General features: G+C 49.1%; 16 non-coding genes across 16 annotated transcripts; all 16 read right to left on the bottom strand.

The window, feature by feature from the left end:
- Positions 1 to 6,178: 6,178 nt before the first annotated feature.
- Trnae-cuc lies at positions 6,179 to 6,250 on the bottom strand. Its single transcript has one exon. It is a non-coding gene; the product is annotated as a tRNA-Glu (tRNA).
- Positions 6,251 to 6,516: 266 nt separating this feature from the next.
- Positions 6,517 to 6,598, bottom strand: Trnal-cag. Its single transcript has one exon. It is a non-coding gene; the product is annotated as a tRNA-Leu (tRNA).
- A 6,079-nt stretch (positions 6,599 to 12,677) lies between these two features.
- Positions 12,678 to 12,749, bottom strand: Trnae-cuc. Its single transcript has one exon. It is a non-coding gene; the product is annotated as a tRNA-Glu (tRNA).
- Positions 12,750 to 13,015: 266 nt separating this feature from the next.
- On the bottom strand, positions 13,016 to 13,097 carry Trnal-cag. The gene has a single exon. It is a non-coding gene; the product is annotated as a tRNA-Leu (tRNA).
- Positions 13,098 to 13,177: 80 nt separating this feature from the next.
- On the bottom strand, positions 13,178 to 13,259 carry Trnal-aag. Its single transcript has one exon. It is a non-coding gene; the product is annotated as a tRNA-Leu (tRNA).
- A 734-nt stretch (positions 13,260 to 13,993) lies between these two features.
- On the bottom strand, positions 13,994 to 14,065 carry Trnae-cuc. Its single transcript has one exon. It is a non-coding gene; the product is annotated as a tRNA-Glu (tRNA).
- Positions 14,066 to 14,331: 266 nt separating this feature from the next.
- On the bottom strand, positions 14,332 to 14,413 carry Trnal-cag. The gene has a single exon. It is a non-coding gene; the product is annotated as a tRNA-Leu (tRNA).
- Positions 14,414 to 14,493: 80 nt separating this feature from the next.
- Trnal-aag lies at positions 14,494 to 14,575 on the bottom strand. The gene has a single exon. It is a non-coding gene; the product is annotated as a tRNA-Leu (tRNA).
- A 1,072-nt stretch (positions 14,576 to 15,647) lies between these two features.
- On the bottom strand, positions 15,648 to 15,729 carry Trnal-cag. Its single transcript has one exon. It is a non-coding gene; the product is annotated as a tRNA-Leu (tRNA).
- An 80-nt stretch (positions 15,730 to 15,809) lies between these two features.
- Positions 15,810 to 15,891, bottom strand: Trnal-aag. The gene has a single exon. It is a non-coding gene; the product is annotated as a tRNA-Leu (tRNA).
- Positions 15,892 to 16,625: 734 nt separating this feature from the next.
- Positions 16,626 to 16,697, bottom strand: Trnae-cuc. Its single transcript has one exon. It is a non-coding gene; the product is annotated as a tRNA-Glu (tRNA).
- Positions 16,698 to 16,963: 266 nt separating this feature from the next.
- On the bottom strand, positions 16,964 to 17,045 carry Trnal-cag. The gene has a single exon. It is a non-coding gene; the product is annotated as a tRNA-Leu (tRNA).
- An 80-nt stretch (positions 17,046 to 17,125) lies between these two features.
- On the bottom strand, positions 17,126 to 17,207 carry Trnal-aag. Its single transcript has one exon. It is a non-coding gene; the product is annotated as a tRNA-Leu (tRNA).
- A 734-nt stretch (positions 17,208 to 17,941) lies between these two features.
- On the bottom strand, positions 17,942 to 18,013 carry Trnae-cuc. The gene has a single exon. It is a non-coding gene; the product is annotated as a tRNA-Glu (tRNA).
- A 266-nt stretch (positions 18,014 to 18,279) lies between these two features.
- Trnal-cag lies at positions 18,280 to 18,361 on the bottom strand. The gene has a single exon. It is a non-coding gene; the product is annotated as a tRNA-Leu (tRNA).
- Positions 18,362 to 18,440: 79 nt separating this feature from the next.
- Positions 18,441 to 18,522, bottom strand: Trnal-aag. Its single transcript has one exon. It is a non-coding gene; the product is annotated as a tRNA-Leu (tRNA).
- Between the last annotated feature and the right edge of the window lie 882 nt (positions 18,523 to 19,404).

The raw sequence follows: 19,404 nt of genomic DNA, 5'->3' as shown, positions 1-19,404 counted from the left end.
TCCGAAGAGACTGGTGCCTTAAACCAGCGCCTTAGACCGCTTTTTTTTTTTTTTTTTTTTTTTTTTTTTTTTTCCTTGCGCTCTCCATGAATGCCGTCCTTGGCGAGCTTCATCAGCTATAGTCAAAAGAAATCAAAGTCTCCAGATTCACTGGCGTCGTACAACAGTACACAAAAATAATACTGGTTCTTCCGGATTACAAGGAGTTCATTGCCTCGTCTTCTTTGTAATATAAGTGCAACGAAAAATAGAAATCTCTCTCAAAACCAAGGGAAAAAAAAAAAAATGTCTCTTCCCGCAAAAAACAAATAATGAGGAATAAGAAAGAAAAGAAAACTTCAGGTTCTTCAAGCGCCATAGGTGAAACGATAACGAAAATAGTATTCAGTGTTCGCTTGTACTTGGGAACTTCACCGTGGAAATGTTAACAGTAATCGTGGATTGACTTTAGAATCACCCAATTCCCTGTTTCTCAAATAGTATTTTTAACATGTTTCCAAAATCCCTTTTAATGTGCGGGAACTGGTTTCTTCGCCAATATGCCGTTTCCATATAAGCAGTAAAGGCAGTAATATTGTCTTCTCCGTGGTTAGTGATGACGTAAGTGACAAAATGACCCAGCATCCACATAACAGTATTGTTTTTCGTTTTGGGGTAAAACCGTGTATCAGGCCACAGGAGGATATCAGTTGTATAAAGACTTTCAGTGCTACGTGTGAGCAGCGCCAATCGTTTCCGCACCCAATGCCAGTTGAACTGATGCCCGCAGCAAGTAAACCTGTGCCTCAGAGTGTCTACCAATCCACATTTGAGGCAGTTGTCAGTAGCACTTAAGCCAATGCGGTTGAGTTTTTCGTTGGTTGGAACAAGATTGTGGACAACTTTATACCAGGCGGAAATCACATCGTAGGAATGAATTTTTAGAGTAATATTGGTCCACACTGCCGTCCAGACGATTCTTGGGTAGTGCATTTCAATTGTAGTTGGAGCTTCGTACTTCTGCCACTGAGCAAGTAAGAACACTGTCGTGAGACAAGGACTTGTGAAAACACTGTCACCTAAGTAACTAATTTCGAGGTAATAAACACCGACATGTTGCAATTGAAAGTTGAGTTTACCGATGTCAATTGGCGGTTTCATACATTTAGGGCGAACAATGCGAAACAGCTTCGATGTGATAGTATGGGGCATCGTGGTAATTATCACAGTTGTGCGTTTTATATAGAGTGCTGTCGCCTTTCGACGGATATCATTGAGTTGCAGGCCCCCAGCTTGCACTGACTTAGACAGTGTGGTATAGGTTAACTTAAAAATATGACCGAGCCACACAAACCTGCTGGACAAACGCATGATCTTATGGGCTTGCATTTTGGGAAGAGGGAACACCTGAGCGACATAATAAGCTTTACAGAGTATGTATGTATTCAAAATCCTGATCTTCTGGAGGATATTTGTCGATCGCCAGGTGTTTTCCACTATAGCTCCCTGTATGCGATTGGCAGTAAGTTTCCAGTTTTTAGCTGCCATACGTAAGGGACACCTATCGATGATGATACCCAGAGCAACATGTTGTTCGACGATCTGCGCCCACGGTATAGCAAGAGATTCGAAGCCCCGTAAGCGTAGAACCTTACATTTACCCTCACTGAGTTTCGCCCCAGAAGCAGTGCTGTAAGTATCAATCTCAGCCCGCAATTGGGCCACTTCAGACTCATGACGTAGGATAACAGCAACATCATCGGCGTAAGCCCTCACAGTAAGATTGCTCCCTAAGACAGAAAGGCCACTTAATGTGATACACAATCTCTTCAGAAATGGCTCGAGCGACAAAACAAAGAGCGACATCGACAACGGACTGCCTTGCGGTACACCGCGTCGTATGCTAACAGCTTGTGTCAGCTGACCGTTAACTGTGATCCTAGCAGTAATGCCGGTTATCATATTCCGAATGACTGCCACAGCTCGTTCTTCGAGTCCAATTCGTTGCAGGATGCGTTCTAAATAGTGATGACTAACGCGGTCAAAAGCTTTGCAAAAGTCAAGAAAAAGGAAAGCACATTTGATGTTGGTTACGGCCGCTACTGAAATAACGTCTCTGTACTCTGCAACCGGAGTCATAATGGATCTCCCTGGAAGGCAAGACTGATGTGAATAAATAACTTTCCCAAGGATGGGGGCCATTCTGCTATTAATCGCTCGGGCAATCGTTTTATAATCAAAGTTCAATAATGTGATTGGACGGAGATTATCAACTCGCTTGTGACCAGTTCTCTTCGGGACTAAAACAATTCTACCCACTTTCAAGTCGGCAGGAAGAGGACCACCACTCATGACTTCATTAACAATTTCAGTAAAAGTACCACCAAGGACATTCCAGAATTTGGTATAAAATTCCTTGGGCAAACCATCAGGACCAGGCGATTTAAAGGAAGGCGACTTGGAGATCAAGGCTAAAACTTCCTCGGGAGTGAAATCCGATAAAAAGTCGACATTGTCAGCAGGACTAATCGCCCTATCAAAAACATTGACCACTGCACTGACAGCAGGTTCATTGACAATCTCACTGGAATACAGTCGTTGGAAATGTTGGTGAATTTCACTAATAATGGCCGCTTGAGTAGAGAGTAATTCCCCATTATCTCTTTCCAAAACATCAATGAAAGCCCGGCGGCGGCGTGATAAATGCTTGAATAAATGGTACATAGATGTCATTTCGTCGGCTAAAACAGATTTAGGTTTGGATTTAACTTTCAGACCTTCCAATTGTTGACGCTTCAAGCTGACAAGTTTAGCCTTGACACGTTGAATTGATGGAAAGTTAGTGTTGGTCGCAGTGGATGAATCATACAATTGTCGCAACACAGTGTAGTAAAACTCAAAGGTCTTCTTGCAGGCGCGTGCTTTCTGAGCACTATAATAAATGAGACTTTTTCGAAGCTTTGGTTTGGCAACAGTGGTCCACCACATCGCTTTAGTCGGATAAAAAGTGATGGAACGCAAACAAGTTTCCCACACATGTCTGATAACGTCAAATAATTCAGCGTCCGCCAGATGCGATATGTTTAACATCCACGGGGAACGAAATAATTTGGTAGGCTGTCGATTTAAGTGAATTGTTGCCGCAACAGCGCAATGGTCGGTAAAACTAGCCGGGATTACGTCAACCGCTAGGAGTCGGTCACTGATAAAGTCCGATAGATAAATTCTATCCAGACGGCTGCATGAAGTAACGGTGAAAAAAGTGAATTTAACTAAAGTAGGATACTGCAGTTCCCAAGCATCTTTCAGCTTAATATTCTTAACTAGCTCGTGCAGTTCTTTACAGTAGTTAAAATTAGGGGACTGATCGTTTTTACGTAGAACACAGTTAAAGTCACCTCCTATTATCAGGTGTTGAGGACTTCCCCGCAACAGATACGTAACATCCTCCTTATAAAAACGTGACCGTTCGAATTTGTTGCTGTTGCCTGACGGGGCATATAAGTTAACAAGGGTGACATCAAAAATTTTACAGCCCACTCCTCGACCGGAATCTAAAAACTCGATCTCCCCAACTGGAATACCTTCCCGTATTAAAAGTGCGGTACCTGTACTTTCCTCAGGAGCAACGTTTGATATGGTTTTAAAACCAGAGATGAAGAGATTCAAAACAGTAACTTCCTGTAACAACACAATATCAGCGTCAGATTCGTATAGAAACTGCTGTAGGGCCGCAATTTTGAGATCAGATCGAATCTTATTTATGTTCAGGGAGACGAATTTGTACGCTTGTGCCATTAGTACAGTGAGGTACGGAAAGGGTCACTAAACAACACTGGTCGCATTACAAGGGCATAGAAACTTCGGAATGGTCTGCATTGTCGGGAGGATCACGAACAGTCACTTGGGTGTCGTTGGGTTTGTTTTTCTTCCGTACTGCGTTGACGTTCGGTTGAACTTTGGTCCTACTACGTGCTCTGCTAGGGAACACATCGGCAGACGGAGGCGTGGGAGGGTCCTGAGTGACTTCGCAGTCCATAACGGGATGTGACGCCTCAGCCATCTGATCTGCAGAAAGAACTGACTCAGAAGGTGGACAAGTTTGTTTGTTGTCACTAGCACGAACTGCGTGTTTGTTTGTAGACGGACTTTGACTTCCTTCAGTTTGTACACAAATACTGCCTTCCTCGTTATGCTTATCGGGAGCACGCGCTTGTTGTGATTCGTCCTGTGGTGACGTCGCGACTTCAGGCGGCGGGCTCGGCTGTTGTGATGCCAAAGCTGCCTGTACGTCACTCGGAATGACGTCAATAGCCGCAACGTCGACAGCTGCGTGCGACGGTTCAGAAAAACGTGAGTTAGGAACCGTAACCGGCATCTCTTTCGGGACGTCATGTTCTAATTCCTGGAGATCTTCGTCCGGACTATCATCATCACACGTTCGTCGCCGTTTGTGGCTCAGCAGCTGCACGTCAGATTTGGAAGCAGGCGGATCTGTAACCGGTTTTGAAGGAAAGGGTGGAAAGTCGGCAACAGGCAAACCAGGCTCTGGGGGCAATATTTCACTATCACTAGGGCGTTCGATGTCCGTGATTGGTGCCTCCCTAACAAGATCGGCCAATGTCAATTTTCTACGCTGTTCCAAAGTACTTTTGAGAACAAAGACACGTTTAGGGCAGTTCGTACGCAAGTGGCCAGTTTCGTTACAAATAAAGCATGTGCCTGGTTGCCCACTGTAGGTGACATGCACTTTATACCCACAAACAATAAGATGGGAGGGGATATCTTGCTTGACGTGCATTTCGACTGACCGGACGCCACTAAAACACTGTAACCGATGTTGGCTAGACCAACGTTCGTTACGGATTTGCTTGACCTCCCCATACTTCGTCAAAATCTCACGTAAATAACAGTTTTCAACTTCCGGCGGCAGGTTGTACACACGGACATTTTTATATTCTACATCAGCATTGGATATGAGAACAGTACTCACCGAGGCGTCACGATGACGGAACTCAGCTCTGCTACCATGTTTTAACAGAATCCTCTCCAGTAACACAGGGTTTAACAACTTGACGAAGAAACAGTAGAGATCTGTGTCGTAATAGGCAGTATGAACCTGGTCAGACGTAATACCAATGACATCCACTATGAAATCGTGAACTTCCATGGAACTCGGTTGAACATGACGTGTAGACTTGTCAAATTCGAAACACAGAGTACATTTCCTTGGGAACAACCTGGACGACATATCCACTTATTAAACGGTCGAGACCGCTAACACAGAACGACACAAAACACTAAAAGCGAAGTGAAGTGACGGATGCACAAGACAGCAAATCTAGCAAACAACGTAAACAACGAAAGTAGTCACGGCTTGCACACGCTATTGCGGAGCGAAGGCACAACACGTGCGACCTGTACGGCGTCGCAAGCGGAACTGAACGCCGCTCGGCCACGCTACCTACACCAGTGTTCCTGGCATTTGTAGAATGCAGTGCACGACACAGCTTCCTGATCTGCTGCGACTGGTTGCTCGAACATCGCACCTCGAACGACTGCCCTTTTCGAATAGAGATTAATTACACAGGCAGCTGCCAGCGCCCTGGTGCGGCGGCATCGCGTGTTTATAAGGAATCGGTAGTGCCACCTGCAGCCTGAGGAACATGAGCACAAAATCAGGAGGGCACCGTGATTTCAATCACTGGGTCACTATCGTCATTGCAGCGACAGCAAGGCAGAACTTTAAAAAGTGCCGTGACCCGGATTCGAGCCTGGGTTGTTGCGGCCACAACGCAATGTCCTGACCACTAGACGATCACGGCCACGGAGCCACCGCGGAATTCAACTCTCGCGACTGCAAGTGGCTGTGCACAGCAAAGCTCGGCCGACTGTGTCTCGCAACAACTGTGTCAGACGCGGTCTCCATTATATGTATACTGGCAAACGAACGTGCCCGCGCTGATGGACACTGAGCAGAGTGGTTAGCTGCATTCAACCCCCGTGGCAATGTCTTGCAGTCCTCCAAGTCTGTTGACCGCAGGTATGTGCCCGGATAAGAGGTGGACAGATGTCGCATCTCTCTCGCCGTCACTTGTGGCCGCGAATCATATTTTACGTAGTTTTCTGCAAGCGTCAGCGGAGCGTCAGTCGAGCTAAGTCGGGACAAGTCGCATAAGAGGAGCAATAAAATGTGCATTTCCGGTACCGGGAATCGAACCCAGGCCTCCTGGGCGAGAGCCAGGTATCCCAGCCACTAGACGACACCGGATAACGACACAAGCACTCCTCCAACAAACACGGCGAGCGCCCACCCGCTACTTGACGACAACTGCAAAAATTAACGTTTCCACTTCGTAGAACGGCATGCTCGGGACGCGTCTCGTGGAGACGAACGCCAGCAATCATGAGACGAAACTGCGCCGGTGAATCCTGTTGTTACACCACGCACCACTGTGCTACGACAGTTTAAGAAACCGACGCTGCGCTTTTTCCTTCGCGGGAAATCAGTGCTCCTGTTTTCGAGACAGAAAACGTTGGCAGCGGTGGGATTCGAACCCACGCCTCCGAAGAGACTGGTGCCTGAAACCAGCGCCTTAGACCGCTCGGCCACGCTACCTGCGCGACGCGGCGGTCACAGGAGCTGCGTTCTACCCCACGAGAACACACCGCAATGGCACAAAGACGAGAAGTAAAAATTGGCAGCGGTGGGATTCGAACCCACGCCTCCGAAGAGACTGGTGCCTTAAACCAGCGCCTTTTTTTTTTTTTTTTTTTGACGCTTGCACGAAGCGATATTTACCACGATCGTCTCGAGATGCAGCTGCGAGATGCTCAGGATTGACATTGCACTGCACGCAGGCGGAAACATTCGAATGCACTGCCTAGCTACGCGCCCGCAACTAACAAAATGCCGACCCTGCCAGGATTCGAACCTGGAATCTTCTGATCCGTAGTCAGACGCGTTATCCGTTGCGCCACTTTTTTTTTTTTTTTTTTTTTTTTTTTTTTGCTCTCCCAACTTTTTTTTTTTTTTTTTTTCCACTACAGTCCACCGCTCTACCAACTTTTTTTTTGTTTTGGTATTTTCTTATATAATACCCTGTAGTGGCCGTAGTCATTTCTCAATGATCAATAATAGTTTACTGAGTCACTGTTAGCCAGTGACTTCCTTATAGTTTCTGTCGTGTTGTGGTTCGTTGTTATCCTATGCCTGTTTTCTCGAAGACTATATGCAACATGTTGCCGTAGAGGTTTTTATGGTTACTGAATTTTTTGGATTCCCAGTAAGCTGATTCCATGTAGACCATGAAATCAATTGAATTGTCAGATCCATTTCTACCAATGACGTAATGTGTGTAGTGACCCATGAGCCACATGACAGTGTTATTTTTCCGTTCTGGGAAAAATATCTCTTCAGGCTGTAACAGCATTTGTGGCGTATAATTGCGGCCATCACTTCTGGTGAGGAGTGCCATCTTTCTTCTGATCCAAGTCCAATTGTGTACTAGTCCACTGCACGTGAATCTGTGTTGAAGTGTGTCCACTAATCCACACTTAATGCAGTGATGTGTATCACTGAGTCCTATTCGATAAAGTTTTTCATTGGTTGGCACAGTGTCGCTGACGACCTTGTACCAAGTGGAAGCCACGTCTGTTGAATGGATTTTGAGGCTAATATTTTTCCATACAGTACGCCATATGACGTTCGGATATTTGATTTCTATGGTATTTTGTGTATCCGATTTGTGCCATGAATTTAGAATCTCTCTTGTAGTTATATGTGACTTGTACACCGTGCCTGCCTCTAAGTAGCTGACCTCAATATAAAATTCCTTGACGTGCGTGAGTTTGTTGTTTAGTCGGCCCACATTCACCGGGGGTTGCAGGGAACCTGGCTGGACAATTGTGAAGAGTCTGGAGGTAATGTTATTTCTGTCCTTATTAATCATAAACAGGGTTCTTTTGACGTAAAGTGCAGATGCTTTTTTGACCAAATTAGTTAGCCCTAAACCGCCCATCAGTCTTGCTTTGGTCACACTGTCGAGTCTAACTTTAAAAATGTTGCCTTTCCACAAGTATCTATGGGCAAGTCGCATTACCTTTTTCACCTGTAATTTCGGTGCTGGGAATATTTGTGCTACAAAACAGGCTTTAGAAAACATGTAGGTGTTAATTAATTGAACTTTCTGCAATAAATTCGCGGATCGCCAACAAAGTTCGTTGAACGCACCCTGTATTTTGTTTGCCGTGTCCCGCCAATTTACTGCAGCCATCTTCATAGGACAATTGTTTATAGTAATACCTAGTGCTTTGTGGGAATCAACTAGTGTAGCCCATTGGCTGCGTACCCTGTCAAATCCTCTTAGGTTTAAGATTTTACTCTTACGTATGTTCACCTTTGCACCAGAGGCGCGACTATATTGACGTATCGTCTCTTCCAGAATTGTGATGTCACCTCCGTGTCGAAGGACGACGCCCACGTCATCGGCATATGCTTTTGCTGTAAGCGTGACCCCGGATATTGTGACGCCACTTAATTTGTCTCTGAGTTGCCGTAGCAAAGGCTCAAGTGCAAGAACATACAAAAGCATTGATAATGGGCTCCCTTGTGGAACGCCCCTCTGTATATGAATAGTTTTCGTCGGCTGCCCGTTTACGTAAGCCTTTGCAGTTATGCCGGTCATCATCTGATGGATTACACTAACTGCTCGATCGTCAAAAGCCAGGTGTTTAAATATGAGATCCACGTACCGGTGGCTGACATGGTCAAATGCCTTGCAGAAATCGATGAAGTATAGCGCACACCTGATGTCGGTGACGGCGACGATAGAAACAAGGTCCCTGTATTCGGAGATGACTGACATGATTGTCCGGCCCGGGAAGCAGGCTTGATGGCCTTTTATTACTGTTCTGAGAAGTGGTGTGAGTCTCTCCTTAAGTGCTCGGGCAATGGTCTTGTAATCATAGTTCATCAACATTAATGGGCGAAAATTATCGATTTTCTTTCGTCCTGTACTTTTCGGAATCAAGACCAGTTTTCCTTCCTTAAGTTCAGTTGGTAAGTCTCCTCCATGTAAGGTTTCGTTTATTACATCCGTGAATGTGGAACCAATTATATGCCAAAACTTTTGATAAAATTCTTTTGGTAATCCATCTGGACCCGCCGATTTGTTGGAAGGTGACGCCTTTACGAGATTAAATATTTCGTCCTCTGCAAATGCAGCAATCAGACAGTTGTTTTCTTCATTAGTGATCTTTTCCGTTAATAAGTGCAACATTTCAGTACTTGCAGTCTCGTCAGTCGGGTCTTTAGTGTAGAGGTGAGCGAAATGTTGTTGGATTGCGCGCACTATGTCATTTTGGTCTGTAAGTACAGTCCCGTCTTCGAGTGTGAGGTCTTCAATAAAACTGCGTCGCCTATTAAGTTGGTGTTTGATCAGGTGAAACATTGAAGTAGTTTCTTCTTGTAGTAGAGACTTTGCCTTTGATTTAAGCTTTAATCCCTCTAACTGCTGTCGTGTGATACTTAGAAGCTTCGCTTTTATTTTGCGAATTTGCTCTAGATGAGTATTAGCTACGTTGTGTTTGTCATGTAGTTCTCGCAATACCGTATAGTAAAATTCGATTGTCTTTTTGCCATCTCTAGTTTTTTGAAAACTGTATGATTTTAAGGTTTGCCTAAGTTTAGGTTTGGCAAACTTGACCCACCATTCGATTTTAGATCCGTATTTATGCACTGATTTCAAACATGCCGTCCATGTGGCTGTGACCCACTCTTCCAGTTCGTCATCATTGAGATGGGCAATGTTAAGCATCCACTGATTACGGTAAAATTTCGTAGGTTGCTTTGCTAAATTGATAGTCACAGAAAACCCACAGTGATCCGAGCAGTATGTCGGGATGACTTCCACGTCCAACACGTTATGACTTAGATTCTCCGACACATACTGCCTATCTATCCGACTGCATGATATCGAAGTGAAATGCGTGAATTTGACTAGCGTAGGGAATTTTACTTCCCATGCATCTTTGTACTTCATGTTTTTGATTAAGTCATGCAGCTCCTTAGAGTAGTTAAAATGCGGTACCTGATCTTTCCTGTTAACTACACAATTGAAGTCGCCACCAAGTATTACAGACGCAGGATTTTTCCTCAGCAAGTAGATTATGTCTTCCTTGAAGAATTGAGCTCTCGCAGCTCTGTTGGTGGTACCAGACGGTGCATAAACATTTACAACAGTGACATCAAATATTTGACAACTTAGGCCTCTTCCTGTAACTAGTTTATCCAACAACATCACCGGTATACCTTCACGAGTTAAAATTGCGGTTCCTGTATTTGCGTCCGGTAGGACATTATAAAATATTTGAAAACCGGGCACGGTGAAATCAGTGAATAACACTTCTTGCAACAATGCAACATCCGCCTCTGTTTCATAGATAAATTGTTTTAACACAACTTTTTTCAAATCGGACGTTATCCTGTTAACGTTAATAGTTAATATTTTATAAGCTTGACTCATCCGAGAAGGTTAATGGTCATGTATGGTCGTCAAAGTAGAGTGAGTACAAAATCCGAGATTTACACTTCGCCCAATGTGTACAATGTTTGTAGGGGAAGAAGATCCAGTCGGAAATCCGCTGCTACTTCACTACTGTTTGTGAAGCTGCGGAGGCTGTATGTCTATCTTTGCGAGTGTCTTGATCTACACTGACTGACACGTCAGGATTTCCAACTCCTTTACTGTCAGGTGATTTTTGCCGTTGTGTGCTCCCGTTGCGTTTCGCCTGCGCCCTGCCGACGTTGACGTTTGGCTGCGGCTTCAGGCGGCGCCGCTGTGTGTCTTGCGCGGTTCCGGCTGTATTTGGAATGCCTGTCCCTCGTGCAGGTCCCTCTTGTTTTTGGGCAGCACTGTGGGGGTCATTGAAGTCTTGAACGTGATCACTACTACCGACTTGATCAACAAGTTGCACCTTAGTGCCTTGTTCTACCGTAGGCGAGGAAGTGCCTGCAGTATGTTGAGCACATTCCTGATTCGTATTTTCGGGTCCTTCTGGAATTGATGCCTGCATGGCTCCCTCGACCGGTTCCATGTCAGCGACGACATCATTAGCTGATAATGGAACTTTGGCATGAGGGTGGCCTGTTGATTCCGCCTCCAGTGCAATGGCTGATTCGAGTGCTGGGTCATTACTGGCTTTTTGCTTTTGCACAGAGTGGGTGTGACCGGAGCCTTCCTCATCTGAAGAAATATCGGCTGAGTCCCGAGGACGCTTATTGCCGGAGGCACTACGGTCACTAGCAGCAGGGGCAGATTGCTCCTCTACAATAGGCATTATCATTGCACTGTCGTTCACTAAAGTGGGATCTTGCACGGTATCGGAATTCAGAGAGACAACGGGCTGTTCTCCATTACTTCGCATCAGGACATCACTAAATGTAAGCCGTTGTCGCTGTTGCAAATTGTTTTTTAAAACAAACATGCGACGGGGACAATCCTGCCTCAGGTGACCACTCTCGTTACAAATATGGCACGTGGGAATTTGTCCGGTATAGGTAACTAGCCCCTTGTATCCACTCACCATAATGTGCGACGGGATATTAACCTTTACTGCCATTTCAACGGATCGCACCCCGCTATAACACTGCAGCTTATGATCCCTGGACCACATTTCATTTCTAACAGACCTGACGTCACCGTACTTCGACAAAACCTCCTTCAGGTAGCAATTTTCAACTTCAGGTGGGAGATTGAATACACGGACATTTTTCAACTCTACATCAGCATTTGAAAGCGTAACGATACTCACAGTTCCGTTCCGATGGCGAAATTCAATGCGTCCCCCGAATTTCAGCAGCAGTCGCTCCATAATAACAGGATTGTGCAGCTTGACGAAGAAACAGTATTGTTCCAAATCGTAATAGGCAGTGTGGACCAGTTCTGTAGTTATCCCGATGACATCGACAATCCATTCGTGGATCTCGAGGGAGCTTGGTTGCAGAGCACGGGTAGACTTATCAAATTCAAATTTCAGGGTATTCTTCCTGGGACACTGACGAGACATATCGCTAATTAACCCTTAACGGGCTAACAGCATTGAACGTGAACACGAAAGACACAACAACACGCAGGCACAGAACAGTAGTACGACACGCGACGGACACAAACACCACTTGTAAACAATCGCTAGCTTGGCGGAGCGGACGGTACCTCCTCACACTAGCGCGTCTCAAGCGCAACTGAAAAGTGCCGTGACCCGGATTCGAGCCTGGGTTGTTGCGGCCACAACGCAATGTCCTGACCACTAGACGATCACGGCCACGGAGCCACCGCGGAATTCAACTCTCGCGACTGCAAGTGGCTGTGCACAGCAAAGCTCGGCCGACTGTGTCTCGCAACAGCTGTGTCAGACGCGGTCTCCATTATATGTATACTGGCAAACGAACGTGCCCGCGCTGATGGACACTGAGCAGAGTGGTTAGCTGCATTCAACCCCCGTGGCAATGTCTTGCAGTCCTCCAAGTCTGTTGACCGCAGGTATGTGCCCGGATAAGAGGTGGACAGATGTCGCATCTCTCTCGCCGTCACTTGTGGCCGCGAATCATATTTTACGTAGTTTTCTGCAAGCGTCAGCGGAGCGTCAGTCGAGCTAAGTCGGGACAAGTCGCATAAGAGGAGCAATAAAATGTGCATTTCCGGTACCGGGAATCGAACCCAGGCCTCCTGGGCGAGAGCCAGGTATCCCAGCCACTAGACGACACCGGATAACGACACAAGCACTCCTCCAACAAACACGGCGAGCGCCCACCCGCTACTTGACGACAACTGCAAAAATTAACGTTTCCACTTCGTAGAACGGCATGCTCGGGACGCGTCTCGTGGAGACGAACGCCAGCAATCATGAGACGAAACTGCGCCGGTGAATCCTGTTGTTACACCACGCACCACTGTGCTACGACAGTTTAAGAAACCGACGCTGCGCTTTTTCCTTCGCGGGAAATCAGTGCTCCTGTTTTCGAGACAGAAAACGTTGGCAGCGGTGGGATTCGAACCCACGCCTCCGAAGAGACTGGTGCCTGAAACCAGCGCCTTAGACCGCTCGGCCACGCTACCTGCGCGACGCGGCGGTCACAGGAGCTGCGTTCTACCCCACGAGAACACACCGCAATGGCACAAAAACGAGAAGTAAAAATTGGCAGCGGTGGGATCCGAACCCACGCCTCCGAAGAGACTGGTGCCTTAAACCAGCGCCTTAGACCGCTCGGCCACGCTACCTACACCAGTGTTCCTGGCATTTGTAGAATGCAGTGCACGACACAGCTTCCTGATCTGCTGCGACTGGTTGCTCGAACATCGCACCTCGAACGACTGCCCTTTTCGAATAGAGATTAATTACACAGGCAGCTGCCAGCGCCCTGGTGCGGCGGCATCGCGTGTTTATAAGGAATCGGTAGTGCCACCTGCAGCCTGAGGAACATGAGCACAAAATCAGGAGGGCACCGTGATTTCAATCACTGGGTCACTATCGTCATTGCAGTGACAGCAAGGCAGAACTTTAAAAAGTGCCGTGACCCGGATTCGAGCCTGGGTTGTTGCGGCCACAACGCAATGTCCTGACCACTAGACGATCACGGCCACGGAGCCACCGCGGAATTCAACTCTCGCGACTGCAAGTGGCTGTGCACAGCAAAGCTCGGCCGACTGTGTCTCGCAACAGCTGTGTCAGACGCGGTCTCCATTATATGTATACTGGCAAACGAACGTGCCCGCGCTGATGGACACTGAGCAGAGTGGTTAGCTGCATTCAACCCCCGTGGCAATGTCTTGCAGTCCTCCAAGTCTGTTGACCGCAGGTATGTGCCCGGATAAGAGGTGGACAGATGTCGCATCTCTCTCGCCGTCACTTGTGGCCGCGAATCATATTTTACGTAGTTTTCTGCAAGCGTCAGCGGAGCGTCAGTCGAGCTAAGTCGGGACAAGTCGCATAAGAGGAGCAATAAAATGTGCATTTCCGGTACCGGGAATCGAACCCAGGCCTCCTGGGCGAGAGCCAGGTATCCCAGCCACTAGACGACACCGGATAACGACACAAGCACTCCTCCAACAAACACGGCGAGCGCCCACCCGCTACTTGACGACAACTGCAAAAATTAACGTTTCCACTTCGTAGAACGGCATGCTCGGGACGCGTCTCGTGGAGACGAACGCCAGCAATCATGAGACGAAACTGCGCCGGTGAATCCTGTTGTTACACCACGCACCACTGTGCTACGACAGTTTAAGAAACCGACGCTGCGCTTTTTCCTTCGCGGGAAATCAGTGCTCCTGTTTTCGAGACAGAAAACGTTGGCAGCGGTGGGATTCGAACCCACGCCTCCGAAGAGACTGGTGCCTGAAACCAGCGCCTTAGACCGCTCGGCCACGCTACCTGCGCGACGCGGCGGTCACAGGAGCTGCGTTCTACCCCACGAGAACACACCGCAATGGCACAAAAACGAGAAGTAAAAATTGGCAGCGGTGGGATCCGAACCCACGCCTCCGAAGAGACTGGTGCCTTAAACCAGCGCCTTAGACCGCTCGGCCACGCTACCTACACCAGTGTTCCTGGCATTTGTAGAATGCAGTGCACGACACAGCTTCCTGATCTGCTGCGACTGGTTGCTCGAACATCGCACCTCGAACGACTGCCCTTTTCGAATAGAGATTAATTACACAGGCAGCTGCCAGCGCCCTGGTGCGGCGGCATCGCGTGTTTATAAGGAATCGGTAGTGCCACCTGCAGCCTGAGGAACATGAGCACAAAATCAGGAGGGCACCGTGATTTCAATCACTGGGTCACTATCGTCATTGCAGTGACAGCAAGGCAGAACTTTAAAAAGTGCCGTGACCCGGATTCGAGCCTGGGTTGTTGCGGCCACAACGCAATGTCCTGACCACTAGACGATCACGGCCACGGAGCCACCGCGGAATTCAACTCTCGCGACTGCAAGTGGCTGTGCACAGCAAAGCTCGGCCGACTGTGTCTCGCAACAGCTGTGTCAGACGCGGTCTCCATTATATGTATACTGGCAAACGAACGTGCCCGCGCTGATGGACACTGAGCAGAGTGGTTAGCTGCATTCAACCCCCGTGGCAATGTCTTGCAGTCCTCCAAGTCTGTTGACCGCAGGTATGTGCCCGGATAAGAGGTGGACAGATGTCGCATCTCTCTCGCCGTCACTTGTGGCCGCGAATCATATTTTACGTAGTTTTCTGCAAGCGTCAGCGGAGCGTCAGTCGAGCTAAGTCGGGACAAGTCGCATAAGAGGAGCAATAAAATGTGCATTTCCGGTACCGGGAATCGAACCCAGGCCTCCTGGGCGAGAGCCAGGTATCCCAGCCACTAGACGACAGCGGATAACGACACAAGCACTCCTCCAACAAACACGGCGAGCGCCCACCCGCTACTTGACGACAACTGCAAAAATTAACGTTTCCACTTCGTAGAACGGCATGCTCGGGACGCGTCTCGTGGAGACGAACGCCAGCAATCATGAGACGAAACTGCGCCGGTGAATCCTGTTGTTACACCACGCACCACTGTGCTACGACAGTTTAAGAAACCGACGCTGCGCTTTTTCCTTCGCGGGAAATCAGTGCTCCTGTTTTCGAGACAGAAAACGTTGGCAGCGGTGGGATTCGAACCCACGCCTCCGAAGAGACTGGTGCCTGAAACCAGCGCCTTAGACCGCTCGGCCACGCTACCTGCGCGACGCGGCGGTCACAGGAGCTGCGTTCTACCCCACGAGAACACACCGCAATGGCACAAAGACGAGAAGTAAAAATTGGCAGCGGTGGGATTCGAACCCACGCCTCCGAAGAGACTGGTGCCTTAAACCAGCGCCTTAGACCGCTCGGCCACGCTACCTACACCAGTGTTCCTGGCATTTGTAGAATGCAGTGCACGACACAGCTTCCTGATCTGCTGCGACTGGTTGCTCGAACATCGCACCTCGAACGACTGCCCTTTTCGAATAGAGATTAACTACACAGGCAGCTGCCAGCGCCCTGGTGCGGCGGCATCGCGTGTTTATAAGGAATCGGTAGTGCCACCTGCAGCCTGAGGAACATGAGCACAAAATCAGGAGGGCACCGTGATTTCAATCACTGGGTCACTATCGTCATTGCAGTGACAGCAAGGCAGAACTTTAAAAAGTGCCGTGACCCGGATTCGAGCCTGGGTTGTTGCGGCCACAACGCAATGTCCTGACCACTAGACAATCACGGCCACGGAGCCACCGCGGAATTCAACTCTCGCGACTGCAAGTGGCTGTGCACAGCAAAGCTCGGCCGACTGTGTCTCGCAACAGCTGTGTCAGACGCGGTCTCCATTATATGTATACTGGCAAACGAACGTGCCCGCGCTGATGGACACTGAGCAGAGTGGTTAGCTGCATTCAACCCCCGTGGCAATGTCTTGCAGTCCTCCAAGTCTGTTGACCGCAGGTATGTGCCCGGATAAGAGGTGGACAGATGTCGCATCTCTCTCGCCGTCACTTGTGGCCGCGAATCATATTTTACGTAGTTTTCTGCAAGCGTCAGCGGAGCGTCAGTCGAGCTAAGTCGGGACAAGTCGCATAAGAGGAGCAATAAAATGTGCATTTCCGGTACCGGGAATCGAACCCAGGCCTCCTGGGCGAGAGCCAGGTATCCCAGCCACTAGACGACACCGGATAACGACACAAGCACTCCTCCAACAAACACGGCGAGCGCCCAACCGCTACTTGACGACAACTGCAAAAATTAACGTTTCCACTTCGTAGAACGGCATGCTCGGGACGCGTCTCGTGGAGACGAACGCCAGCAATCATGAGACGAAACTGCGCCGGTGAATCCTGTTGTTACACCACGCACCACTGTGCTACGACAGTTTAAGAAACCGACGCTGCGCTTTTTCCTTCGCGGGAAATCAGTGCTCCTGTTTTCGAGACAGAAAACGTTGGCAGCGGTGGGATTCGAACCCACGCCTCCGAAGAGACTGGTGCCTGAAACCAGCGCCTTAGACCGCTCGGCCACGCTACCTGCGCGACGCGGCGGTCACAGGAGCTGCGTTCTACCCCACGAGAACACACCGCAATGGCACGAAAACGAGAAGTAAAAATTGGCAGCGGTGGGATCCGAACCCACGCCTCCGAAGAGACTGGTGCCTTAAACCAGCGCCTTAGACCGCTCGGCCACGCTACCTACACCAGTGTTCCTGGCATTTGTAGAATGCAGTGCACGACACAGCTTCCTGATCTGCTGCGACTGGTTGCTCGAACATCGCACCTCGAACGACTGCCCTTTTCGAATAGAGATTAATTACACAGGCAGCTGCCAGCGCCCTGGTGCGGCGGCATCGCGTGTTTATAAGGAATCGGTAGTGCCACCTGCAGCCTGAGGAACATGAGCACAAAATCAGGAGGGCACCGTGATTTCAATCACTGGGTCACTATCGTCATTGCAGTGACAGCAAGGCAGAACTTTAAAAAGTGCCGTGACCCGGATTCGAGCCTGGGTTGTTGCGGCCACAACGCAATGTCCTGACCACTAGACGATCACGGCCACGGAGCCACCGCGGAATTCAACTCTCGCGACTGCAAGTGGCTGTGCACAGCAAAGCTCGGCCGACTGTGTCTCGCAACAGCTGTGTCAGACGCGGTCTCCATTATATGTATACTGGCAAACGAACGTGCCCGCGCTGATGGACACTGAGCAGAGTGGTTAGCTGCATTCAACCCCCGTGGCAATGTCTTGCAGTCCTCCAAGTCTGTTGACCGCAGGTATGTGCCCGGATAAGAGGTGGACAGATGTCGCATCTCTCTCGCCGTCACTTGTGGCCGCGAATCATATTTTACGTAGTTTTCTGCAAGCGTCAGCGGAGCGTCAGTCGAGCTAAGTCGGGACAAGTCGCATAAGAGGAGCAATAAAAAGTGCATTTCCGGTACCGGGAATCGAACCCAGGCCTCCTGGGCGAGAGCCAGGTATCCCAGCCACTAGACGACACCGGATAACGACACAAGCACTCCTCCAACAAACACGGCGAGCGCCCACCCGCTACTTGACGACAACTGCAAAAATTAACGTTTCCACTTCGTAGAACGGCATGCTCGGGACGCGTCTCGTGGAGACGAACGCCAGCAATCATGAGACGAAACTGCGCCGGTGAATCCTGTTGTTACACCACGCACCACTGTGCTACGACAGTTTAAGAAACCGACGCTGCGCTTTTTCCTTCGCGGGAAATCAGTGCTCCTGTTTTCGAGACAGAAAACGTTGGCAGCGGTGGGATTCGAACCCACGCCTCCGAAGAGACTGGTGCCTGAAACCAGCGCCTTAGACCGCTCGGCCACGCTACCTGCGCGACGCGGCGGTCACAGGAGCTGCGTTCTACCCACGAGAACACACCGCAATGGCACAAAAACGAGAACTAAAAATTGGCAGCGGTGGGATTCGAACCCACGCCTCCGAAGAGACTGGTGCCTTAAACCAGCGCCTTAGACCGCTCGGCCACGCTACCTACACCAGTGTTCCTGGCATTTGTAGAATGCAGTGCACGACACAGCTTCCTGATCTGCTGCGACTGGTTGCTCGAACATCGCACCTCGAACGACTGCCCTTTTCGAATAGAGATTAATTACACAGGCAGCTGCCAGCGCCCTGGTGCGGCGGCATCGCGTGTTTATAAGGAATCGGTAGTGCCACCTGCAGCCTGAGGAACATGAGCACAAAATCAGGAGGGCACCGTGATTTCAATCACTGGGTCACTATCGTCATTGCAGTGACAGCAAGGCAGAACTTTAAAAAGTGCCGTGACCCGGATTCGAGCCTGGGTTGTTGCGGCCACAACGCAATGTCCTGACCACTAGACGATCACGGCCACGGAGCCACCGCGGAATTCAACTCTCGCGACTGCAAGTGGCTGTGCACAGCAAAGCTCGGCCGACTGTGTCTCGCAACAGCTGTGTCAGACGCGGTCTCCATTATATGTATACTGGCAAACGAACGTGCCCGCGCTGATGGACACTGAGCAGAGTGGTTAGCTGCATTCAACCCCCGTGGCAATGTCTTGCAGTCCTCCAAGTCTGTTGACCGCAGGTATGTGCCCGGATAAGAGGTGGACAGATGTCGCATCTCTCTCGCCGTCACTTGTGGCCGCGAATCATATTTTACGTAGTTTTCTGCAAGCGTCAGGGGAGCGTCAGTCGAGCTAAGTCGGGACAAGTCGCATAAGAGGAGCAATAAAAAGTGCATTTCCGGTACCGGGAATCGAACCCAGGCCTCCTGGGCGAGAGCCAGGTATCCCAGCCACTAGACGACAGCGGATAACGACACAAGCACTCCTCCAACAAACACGGCGAGCGCCCACCCGCTACTTGACGACAACTGCAAAAATTAACGT

Source organism: Schistocerca piceifrons, unplaced genomic scaffold, assembly GCF_021461385.2.
Source record: "Schistocerca piceifrons isolate TAMUIC-IGC-003096 unplaced genomic scaffold, iqSchPice1.1 HiC_scaffold_1764, whole genome shotgun sequence".
NCBI lineage: Eukaryota > Metazoa > Arthropoda > Insecta > Orthoptera > Acrididae > Schistocerca > Schistocerca piceifrons.
Note: the sequence above shows the minus strand (reverse complement) of the source record. Positions and strands in the feature narration are given on the sequence as shown.